The sequence below is a fragment of the Mobula hypostoma genome, chromosome 5, assembly GCF_963921235.1.
Source record: "Mobula hypostoma chromosome 5, sMobHyp1.1, whole genome shotgun sequence".
Lineage (NCBI taxonomy): Eukaryota > Metazoa > Chordata > Chondrichthyes > Myliobatiformes > Myliobatidae > Mobula > Mobula hypostoma.
In genome coordinates, this window is record NC_086101.1 from 84,109,352 (window position 1) to 84,121,534 (window position 12,183).

The 12,183-nt window shown below is 38.6% G+C and overlaps 1 protein-coding gene across 2 annotated transcripts in view; it reads right to left on the bottom strand.

Annotated features, from left to right (window-relative positions):
• arhgap15 (Rho GTPase activating protein 15) overlaps positions 1–12,183 on the bottom strand; it is a 731,418-nt gene that overhangs the window by 286,377 nt on the left and 432,858 nt on the right. The gene's annotated exons all lie outside the window — the stretch shown is intronic.

The following is a 12,183-nucleotide window of genomic DNA, read 5'->3' on the forward strand; positions in this document are numbered from 1 at the left end:
CTGATTCATCCTTTAGTTTTCCACAATGATTCGTTTTATCACCAATAATTCCCAGGATATAACAATCCTTTGTAAAGCTCAACACACAGAGCAGAGGTCAGGCAACATCCCGGAAGGGAAATAGAAATTGAAGTGTCTAGTAGAGACCATTCAGAGCCTGATTTTAAATTGTAATTAGTTGGAGAAATACGCAGCTCGAAACTAAGTTTTAATCAGCCATTCACGAAAGTGGATTGCTTATCTTCACTAGCAAAGCACAAAGAAGTTTCAACTGAATGTGCTAAGTGCTCATATATTAATAATATACAATACACCTTCAAGTTGAAAAAATTAAAAACAGATGGTATCCTATTTTTCTTGGCCTGCATTAACTATAATTAATGCCTTAGATTCTTCTTAAAAATATCAGATGGAAAAATTCCAGTGAGGTATGCAGAATGCGGTATCTTGATAACTTGAAAGCTGAGATAAAACTTATAATAAATAGCAAGTTGGCCCCAGCCAAATGAGAAGAGCGGAATGTTATTGAAACAGGAAGCACACCTGTAACCTAACAGCTTTAAGGAGCTCAGAAAGAGAAGCCAAGTTTAGTTTAGTATTTGCCACATTTTTCAGTCTTAAATGTGCTCATAGAACCATAAATGTTTTAAATCATAGATATTCTCTAGTCTATCTACCACTGGTGTAGCATTACGATTGTTCAATACAGCTCGATGCTAGATACAGGGGAGCAGTATATCCTATTCACCCCCTTACATCTATTCACATATATAGATTATGGAAGTCTAGAAAACTGCAATTGCTGGCCACTCATTCATTCATTTTGTGCCATGTCATATGAAATAGGCAATCATCGTCTTGATGGGTGACCCACAGCCATTATCAATACTCTTTAGAGATTGTCTGCCTGGTGTCAGAGGTCGCATAACTATCACATGAGATATGCACCAGCTGCTCATTCGACCATCCTCCATTTACTCCCATGGCTTCATGTGACCCTGCTGGGGGTTTAAGCAGGTGCTACACCTTCCCCAAGGGTGACCTGCAGTCTAGCAGAGGGAAAAAGCACCTTACACCTCCTTTGGTAGAGACATTTCTCCACCCTGCTATCCAAAAAATTACTGTTAGACTGATATGAAATAGATGATTCTGGAACCAATCAGAAGGTAAGGCAGCATCTGAGGAAAGATAGACATTTCAGTTTGAAACTTCATAATTGGCTAATCTGCATCTCAACCTACTTACCTGTCTTTACTTGTATTAGCGGATATTCTGCCTTCCCAAAAATAAAATTATCTGTTTTAAACCAACATCCACAGAATATGAAGGGCAGAGAAGCTGACCATCAATGTTGTTTGAATGAGGAAACATTATCAGATTCAATTCCTTGGTAATTTGGTTAGATATTGAAATTATACTGCTTGCTTTGAATTCTCCTTCAAAATGTTTTTTTTTTCTTTATCACCTCAAATCATTGCAGTTCGGTTACATTTCAAGCAGCCTTACTCAGGTAAATGCAAGCAAAGTTCATTATATGTGTGCTTATAATTTATCTTTCTGCATTTGCCCCATTATATTTTGAATCCCAAAACAGTTTTCCTGGAATATGATACTCAGAACGTAGAGTAAAAAAAAATATCAGCTGGGTCTGAGCTAAAGCTCTACATAACTAGAATAAAGTTCATTTCCTCCGGCACACTCACAGCTTTGGTGGAGTCAGAGAAGCAGAGTTTCTGTATTATAGGATGTTAATATACTGACGAAATTTTAATATATTTCAAAAAAGGTATTACTAAATAGAATCATAAATTTTCCAGTCAACCCATTTTGTTTCAAAAGATCATGAGGTACAGAAACCAATAAATTTCAAGGGAATGGGTCCAGTAAGTTTAAACAGATCAGGACCGTTGAATGGAAGGTAACATGGGTAGCATGGTGCTGTTTAATTAAAGGGAGTATGACCATGGCAGCTCCGTTATGTTAAGTAGAGCTCTGGAATCGGTGAGGCAGATGCTGAACCTTGGGGTTTTCCAAGTAGCGAGACTGCTGATGAACAGGGGTCTGTGGCTCCTGCATTGACCTCATCAGCCATCTGAAAACTTGTGAATCTGGACTGTGAGGGAGTCAGCCTCTATCCATGAGGATTGCCTCAGAAGAGTCAATGTGGAAGTAGCTTGGACCTCGTGTTCTTCAGCTCCCTTGAGATAAAAGCCAGCATCAATAAGTTGAATTGCTTTAGTGCATTTCCATACGGTTTCAGATGCTTTGTGCAACATTCCCCCTGTATTTCAAAATTCTAGATCTTTCATTGTTTTGAATATGCCCTAGTTTGCTTTTCTTGAATACAGTGTAGATCACTTATTATTTTATTGAATCTTGCACTGTTTTCTATGTTTAGTTTTCAAACCCTCATTAGACTTCCTGCTGCAACCTATATTGCTTGCTGTGTCTTTCAACTTAATCCTATTTAATTGACCAATGTTGAAATTTAATTCCTATTTCATTATTCAAGTCATCTACAATTTAACTTAAATCAATTTATGATGAGAAAGTCTGCAGATTTTCTTTTCTATAGATGCTGACTGGCCTGCTGAGTTCCTCCAGCATTTTGTGTGTGTTGCTTAAATCGAATTATGTCTGGTTAGTTCAGGTTTAACCCATAACCATCCAAGAAAGGAGCTTTAATATTTGATGTTTACTGCTACCATTCAAATGCTGCTGTCATTAGGTCCATTGATACATTCAGAATGACATTAAGTACATCATTCCATTATTCGACTTGGACTCAAAATGTTGGGAGAGTTTACCACCATTTGTGAATTTTGCAAGTCTAAATTGGAGGCAAATAGCAGGAGAGCACAATAATGACTGCATGCTTTAAGGTTGCTGATTTTAATTAAGGAACCTAAAGTAATGGTTCAGGTCCCAGAGCGTACCCAAAGTGATTGAACCCAATGTGTGGACATCAGTTTAGGTACCAGGCCAGATTGAGAAGGCTAGGATGTTGGAGCCCAAGGTGGGGGTCCAGACAGTTCAGCTTGATATTCTCCATGACATTCTCAGCTCTGTGCTGTAGTAAGGGTCCATGGATAAACTCTTTGTGGACTTCAGTTCAGAACATTATATGCTTGTGTTCATTGTTTGCATGATTTTCTGTTTTCTCTCTGCACACTGAGTACACGACTGTCCTTTTTATGGGATCTTTTGTGTTTCTTTGTTTCATGGCCGCCTGTTAGAAGACAAATCTCAAGGTTGTATAATGTATACATACTTTGGTAATAAATGCATTTTGAACTTTAAACTTTGTAACCTGCTTATATAAACGTCTACGTTTTACTGTAGTTAATGACAAAATAACAGTATATTTTGCATAGTATTCTTTTAAGAAAAGGCATATTTTTGAAATTAGAAGATTTTTAAAACTATAGATTGACTATTGTATGCTAAGTGGTGAAATTATGCATACAATTGTGTTGAGCTTTATAATGTGGTAAGACCATTCAGCCTCCTTGCTTGTGCCAGCTTTTTGTCAGAATAATCAAATTAAGCTCATTCTCTGATCCTTTCCCTGAATATATTTAATTTCACTTTTCTTTTTCAAGTATTTAATTAATTCTTTATGGTTACAATGATGGAATGTTCTTCTAATGATTAAAACCCTAAGATATCGGAGCAGAATTAGGCCATTTCCCTCTTAGCCTGAATCTTCTGCCTGCTCCCCGTATACGTCATGCCCTATCAAAAACCTATCAACTTCTGCCTTAAATATACCCAATGACTTGGACTTTTCAGCTGCCTATAGCAACAGATTCCACAGATTCACCACTCTCTGGCTAAAGAAATTTCTCCTCATCTCAGTTCTCAAAGGATGCACCTCTATTCTAGGATTGTGACCTCTGGTCCTAGATTCCCTCCCTCCCCCACTATAGGAAACATCCTTTGCACATCCACTGAGGCCTTCCAACGTTAGATAGGTTTAAATGAGATCCCCCCTCATTCTTCTGAATTTCAGTGAGTACAGGCCCTGGAATTATTATTAAGTCCAATATAAGCTCTATTTCATTCTTCACTGATACACCAGATCTGTTGAGTATTTCTAGCATCATCGGTCTTTTTACATTCTTCTTTTAACAAGCACATTTAGATCTATGATGACAAATCTTTCAGATAAACATTTCTTCTAAAAACTTTGTTGAATACATTGTGAACTGTACACAAATTTGTAGAATAATCAAAATGCTCCACAATTGTTCCAGCCTGAAATGGATGAATCTGTCCCAAATTGTATCGGTTGATTATTTTTTCCTCAAAGGAAAAATGATAATCACAAGCTGGTCATGGAGAATTCTCAGAGAATGTGATTATAGGTAAAGTACTTTAAAAATGTATGGTAGCATGTCATAAATATGAAAGTCGTCTAAAGCAGCGGTCTCCAACCTTTTTTGCGCTGCGGACCGGTTTAATATTGACAATATTCTTGTGGACCGGTCGACCCCGGGGGGGTAGGGTTGCCAACGGACAAGTGTAGCAGTCAAGTTAGACTACAATGACCATGAAGCCTTGCGCGGGCACCAGTGCGCATGTGTGTACCTACCGATATTATTCTCAGCAAAGCGTTTTTGGCGATTCTGTTCGGGGTGGGGTGGGGTGGGGTGGGGTGGGGTGGGGGTATTCATCACTACCGGAATATTGGTAATAAGGGGCTAATACACTCAATTTCGCTTCTAAAAGGGTTTATCTAACGAATTTAATATTAAACACACAGCGCATATTTTCCTCGCATGAATATAGTGATAAGTCAATCATCAGGGGAGGACGGGGAGCTTGAAGTGTTGAAAGAACTTCCAGTAGAAGTGGTAGAGGGAGGTTTGATATTATTTAAAGAAAAATTGGATAGGTAGATGGACAGGAAAGGAATGGAGGGGTATGGGCTGAGTGCAGGTCAGTGGGACTAGGTGAGAGTAGCTTTCGGCACGGACTAGAAGGGCCGAGATCGCCTATTTCCGTGCTGTAATTGTTATATGGTTATATAAGTCACTTATCAGTCAATAGCATCATAACATTTTAAGTAACGTTTGAATATTAAACACACAGCACATATTTTCCCCGTATGAACATATAAAATCATTGCAACACATCAATATCGCTGAATCAGTGGGAGCCCTAGGCTTGTTTCCCTGCAACAAGATGGTCCTATCGAGGGGTGATGGGAGACAGCGATACTCGAAGGGGGTTCCTTATGTCCAGTCTATTTAGTTTTCGTCACATTCATTGCAGAGATATGTTGGAAATGGAAGCAACCTTTTCAGTTCTTTCGTGGCTATCTCAGGATATTTAGCCTTGACTTTGATCCGAATGCCGGCAGAGATGTTACGTCAAACATACTTTTCGGCACGCTGTCATTTGCAAGCTCGAGGAGTTGATCTCCATCCCGCGCTGACACGGATGACGCGTGCGTAATGGCCTCGTGTGCGTTCAAACTCAACAGTGCGCGTGAGAGGGAATGAGGAATGGTGCCAAATCATATCGTTTCCCCGCGGCCCAGTGGTTGGGGACCGCTGGTCTAAAGTACCTGATGTACAATTTACTAAAATAATGTTATGTAATACCTTCTTCTGATTTCCTTCCCTAATCTACATTTTGCTTTTTTCATCTGCAGCACGAGTGCCCAACCTTTTTTATGCAATGGATCCCTCCCATTATCTGAGCTGGGAGCCCTTGAGCTACGGTGATATGGCACAAACTGTAATAATCTACATGATCTGATTCAGGTCATTTCAACTTTTCTTTAGTATACTCAACTTTTCTTGGGAGATGACAGTACCATTATGGCAACTATTTTTAAGATGTGATGTAATGGAGAAGGGAGATTTGGCCACATATCTCAAATATTTTGTAACCACTGGATGCAAATCCTGGAATTATTTATGTCTGATTTTTCCCCTGTTTTTGGGGTTGTATATGGAATGAGGACAGGATGTTTCAAAAATCAATGGTAGAAATGCTGATCTTATTGTTCAGCTATAATAAACAGTGTAAAATGAAATGAAAGGTAGCCACGGCCAAATAACACAGCTGCTGCCAGCATAACCGGAGCCTTTCTACTTATGTGTATGTTATGAAGTGATTATTGGAATATTTCCAAGCACCATTGTCCTTTTAAGTGTACAGAATGTGGCAAATTATAAATCCAAATATTGGCATAAACAAGGGGGCTGCAAAAGATGCACCTGTGGCATACACCCACAGCAGTTACAATAAGTTTCATAAGTACTTCAAAAAGTTTTTATCATGTTCAATAACTCAATGTATTATTCATAAATTAGTAGAACTTTGTAAGGCACAGTAGCGTGGTGTTTAGCACAATGCTTTACAGTACAAGAGTCCAGATTTAAATTCCCGATGCTGCCTGTAAGAACTTTGTACGTTCTCTCCGTGACTGCGTGGGTTCTCTCCAAGTGCTCCATTTTCTGTCCCACAATCCAAAGATGTACCTGTTAGTAGGTTAATTTTAAAGTTAAGGTCTGCCCCGAGCCTTGTGGCCCATCAGGCCGGTGCTTATGCCGGTTTCTGTAGTGAGAAGTGACTGAGAGTATGAGGCGCCCCCCGCCCCCCCCCCCGGATAGGACACCAGTCTATCGCGAAGTTACCCCCCCCAGCATTTTGCTGGTACCTATTTTCAGCTAGGTGGACTGGAGCAGTGTGTGTTTAAGTGCCTTGATCAAAAACACAACACATTGCCTTGGCTGAGACTCAAACTCACAACCTTCAAATCGTGAGCGTAATGCCCTAACCACTTGGCCATGCGCCACACAGATTAGGTTAATTGGTCACTGTAAACTGGCCTATGATTAGTCTAGAGCTAAATTGATGGGTTGTTTGGGCAGTGTGGCTTGAAGAGCCAGAAGGGCCTATTCCACATTGTATTTCAATCAATAAATAATATTTTTAAAAATTATGGATATATTTTCTCACTATGCCAACATAGATAAATTGCCACCTGACACATGCTTGAGATGATTGTTGCTGGGTTTTCTCTTCCAATCTGCCCATTACAAGAATAAAGCTGATCAACAGTTACTCAAATTGAATAGTGAATTATTATACTTCACTTCCTCTTATTATGGATGTGATGCCATATATTGGAGTGACATTGCACTTCAATTTGCAACCTAAATTGCTAGTTCTACATCATGCAAATACTAAGAACCTTTCTTGTGCATTAACTTTGCTCAGAGTTGGGATTTTTATTTGAGTCATGGGATCAAGTCTCACTTACTGCTGTGAAGTTGGCTGATAATTTAGCTGTTACTTGAAAACAATACTCTGGCTGTATTGTGTTGTTGGAGCTGTGAAAAATATAAAAGATCTGTTGGTCTCAGATGAAGGAAAGCAGAGGAGTTCCTCTGGTCTACAGGCCAATGCTTTATCCCTTAAGCAACATCACGAAAACAGATTATATGCTTATTTATCTCATTATTGCATGGGAGACCTGCTTTAGGTAAATTTGCTGCTGTGCTTCCTCAACTTAAAACAGTGACTTCACTGATGAAGTACTTCATTGTTTATGAAATGTTTTGGATATTCTGTGAGTATGACAGGCAATATATAAATGCAAGTCTTTTCCACGTGTATTTAAGATGCATATTATGCAGTCAGATTATATTTTGGCACTAGTCTTGAAGGAAGATAATTACCTGCCGCTTTATCCATACCAGATGTGAACAAACACATGTTAAATGTACAAGAGAAGAGTGGCTAGTTATTATACCCCAGTTTCCTAATTTTTCTTCCTTTGTCAAGAACGTTACATTGTATGCTTAGTGTACATAAAAAATATAGATTTCTCAGACAAAACTACAGATGAAGACCAAATTTCTTTAGCCTGGATCTTCCATTTCTTGACAAAACAGTCCTTTACTTCTACTGTCATATCAATTAAGAAGTATTTATTTTATTTATAGAGATACAGTGCAGAATTATCCCTACCAGCCCTTCCAGCTGTGCATCCAGTAACCCCCAGTTTAAACCTAGCCCAATCACAGGACAATTCATAATGACCACTTACCAATCAACCGGTACATCTTTGGACTGTAGGAGGAAAAAAGAGCACCTGGAAGAAACCTATATGGTCAGAGGGAAAGCATAGAAACGCGGGAATTGAACCCAGTTGTCGGTACTGTAAAGTGTTGTGCTATCCACTACGCCACTGTGCCACTGTGGGTTGATCTATACAATTGGATATTTAAACATTGATGTGCAGTATATGTTTCAGAATAAAAAGTAATATTAATGTTCCAGTCTTTCATATATTTATGGAATTTTATGCTGTCGAGCTTTGGGTGAAGAAACAAATAGAGTTTCAGGCAATAGCAAATAATTTTAATAGATGTGTTATAATCAACACACAATGCACATAATGCAAATATCATGTGGCTGTGGCAAAAGTGGAAGATAAACAAACATAATGAAGAAATAAACTGCTGGAGGAATTCATTCTACCCAGAGAACAATTTTTTTTGCTGGGTATGCAAAGCAGCCTCATCATGCAGGGTCTCATCCCAAAACGTTGACTATCCCTCTTCATCCACAGATGTTACCAGAACATCTGGGTACCTCCAGCAGTTTGTTTTTTATTTTCTCCAGATTCCTGCATCTGCAGTCTCTTGCATCTTTATAATGCAACATATCATTTGCTAAAGGAACAAAGATTTATCATTTGTCATTTGCACAATGATTTCTTAAGCAATTACTTCCAACGTATTATGACCAACAAAGACGATTTTGTGGAACAATGCAGTATATTAAGTATTCCTAGTAATGAGTACAAGGTCTATTGACAATAGATGTTAGAGTAAAGTGGTATTGATTGCTGGTTTTCATGAATATGACAAAATCTATTAATCTGAACTGAAACAAAATGCCTGCAGTTTTCTGAAGTACAATGTCATTGACTTGACATAGCAAACTCATTGTACTAACTGAGTGTGGCAATGTTTGAGGTTGACGTCACTTTGTATACCCAACAATAAAATAAGTTCTCCATGTAAGAGTGACTATCTCTGCCAGATGCCAGCCTGAACAGCTTCCAAGAGGTTTTCACTGATGATAACAATTATGACAAAGAAAATAATCTAGTTGGCACCATGCTGAGTTTTCTATGGAATCATGGGGAGCATAAACTTGCTTTTTTATCATTTAACACTCATTTAAAGATAGTGACATCCTGATGAATTACAAGACAAAGTTTTATTTTAAATAAAATAATTAAAGTCAAATAATCAGATAAATGCCTCAAATACCTTCAGAGATGGAGGATCCTCATTGCTGCTCTACACACCAGCTGCGTAATGGGCAGTAAGTAATCACATAAAAAGTATATTCCAAACTGGTGCTACTTGAGGGGCTGCAGAAGATTTGCTCTGGTGCTGTGAGTGCATAATTTTCATTTGTGTGACATGCAGTGAGCTTGAGTGTTTTCAGGAGCAGCAAGCTCCGATTAAAACTGTCCAGCTCTGCTTCGGATCATCATTTCTGGAAGTGGAGGTAGTTTATTAAACCCAACAACAGCTGGAAGTCGTTGTGCATCCTGACAAATATAGACAGCAACAATGAGAGTGAAGATTTGGGAGCGTGCATCCCACTTCACCAACACTGACTTGAAAATCATGATGGAGGCAGTTGGCAATTCAGGCAGCTTCTGCTACAGAAGCGACTCTGCATGCTTCTAAGAGCACATCCAGGGAGAAACATGTGAGCAGTAATTTCAGAGCTGCAGAAAATCTAATGAGCACACAAGTGTTCAGCATCAGTGCAAAAAACTACAAACACATACAGATAGGCACATTATCGATGGATACATCTCATACATAGAGATTGCAATATACGTTGTTTCTTCCCTCTTGTAAAAGTGCATTAGACTGAACACTGGTAGCAAATCCTGATTGGACCTACTGTGCCTTAATTAGTTCAAGGATAGGTTAGATGGCTTAAACTTTTATAGCTAACTATAGAATTTGATAATGGTGTGCTGCAAGCTGTGGTATTATTTCATCTACAGTATATCATCCAATGCATCTCGAATGGCCCAGTGCCTATTTAGTTCAGAGTAACCTTAACATTTACAGATAGAACAATTCATAACTGTGTATGTCTGTGGAAGGTGACATATCTTTTATCACTGCACTGGCAGACCTTCACCTCAGGATGCTATTTCCTTAGACATTGTGGCTCCCAGAAGACTCTTGTGAGATAAACTCCAACCCAAGCTCTTCTGTCCTCCCCACCCCCACCATCAAGTTCCTCTGGCAGGTCATCCTTAAAATACCTACCACTTCCCTCCAATGCCATCCCCCCCTCCCCCACTGCCCAATAATTGCAAAGGCAGCTCAGCATGACCATAATGGAAGTAGCTAAAACGAGCAGGATTGAGTTTAGTGGTCAGTAACCTATAATTGGAATTAATTGTGGAATTACCACGTTCCATTTCAAATGACCTCCTGCACTAAATCTGCAGATATCAACGATCCCTTTAAATAGCAAGAATAAAGAGCACAGTCACACCATTAAATCCTGATTTCCTGTGCCTGATCTGGTCTGCATTTAAGCAGCAATGGACTGGTGTCTTTGTTACATTCTTTCTATGTTCCATATATAGGCACGTTCAGCATTCAAAAACTGCCAAACAGTAGTTGTGTTATGCGACATTAGTACAAAAAGTACTCGTTTGCATTTCAATCTTGCATTACAACTCAATCGATTAACTCTTAAAAATATGAGTGATGTGATTAAATTTCTCAAATATGTGCGCTTTGTTTTTACAAGTAAGAAAATTGCCTATGAACAATCTATTTGAAGTCTAATTTTTGTCGAAGTATGTCTTAACGAGTATCTCAGTTGAGTTCAGATTCTCACAAAAGAAATCCTACGGAAACCTAAGGGGTAAACAGATTGCTGACACAAATAGGGTGGGGTTAAACCTGTGGTTCATGACCCAATTTAGTCAATGTGTTCACACACAATTAATGGAAAGAAGTCCATCACTGCCTATTCATTCTATTTTCTTAAAATTTGAGAGGCTGGAGAAAAATGAACTTTACATTTTGTACATTGTACTGACGGGTTACATGGCTTTTGATTAGAACATCTGTATTTGCTAACTTTTCAGATGAGCATTTAAAATTAACAATCAAATGCCACATACTACCTTTCTGTATGCTGGACTGAAAGGAGATTAATCAAAGTGACAAGCAACATTATCTCTGTTTATTTGCGTAATCTGTCTCGACTAATCCCTGATTATATGCAAATGTCACTGAACAACAGGATATCCTTTAATATCTGACTCTCTTCAGAGCTCATTCTTTATAACAAGTGGAAATCTCAGGCATGATGGAAGACTGAAAACATTGGCTGAAACTGAGCACAGATACAGCACAGAAAGAGAACCTTTGGCCCAGTTAGTTCATGCTTAACCATTTAAATTGACTACTCCCATTGACCTGCACTGGGATCATAACTCTCCCTACCCCTACCATCCATGTACCCAAAATCACAACACTTAGATGTGTAGCTAAAATTGCAACATTTACCATATATCATATTTTTTCAATTATTTAATAGTGTCACAATTAACTTGATTATGTTGGCCATGGAGACTAAGAGTTTAAGACAAATACAGAGTATGCTGCAACTATTCAGCAGTGCAGGCAGCATCAGCAGAGAGAAAAATAAATTTATATTTCAAGTCAATAACCTTTCAGCAGAACAAAATTGAAATCACTCGGAACACACTCAGTGACCTGAACTGTTCAATTTGTTTCTCCATCACAGATGCTGCCTAATTAGTAGAATATTTTAAGCTTTCTATTTATATTTCCAGTTTCTAATATCTGCAGATTTTTAAAAAAAAATTCTTTTCAATGAATACTTAGTACTTATTTCTGTTTACATTTTCACCTTCTACTCGAACCATCTAATCATCTAAGAAAGAAGACCTAGGCCTCAATGCCTCCTTGATTTCCTGACCCCAGCAACAGCATCTCCTCCACAACCACCATCAGCACAGGTGCACAGGTGCACCGCATGGTCTCCCCTGCTCATAATATTTTTTTTGTATTGCAATGTACTGCTACTGCATAACAACAATTTTCACGACATATGCCAGTGATATTAAACCTGATT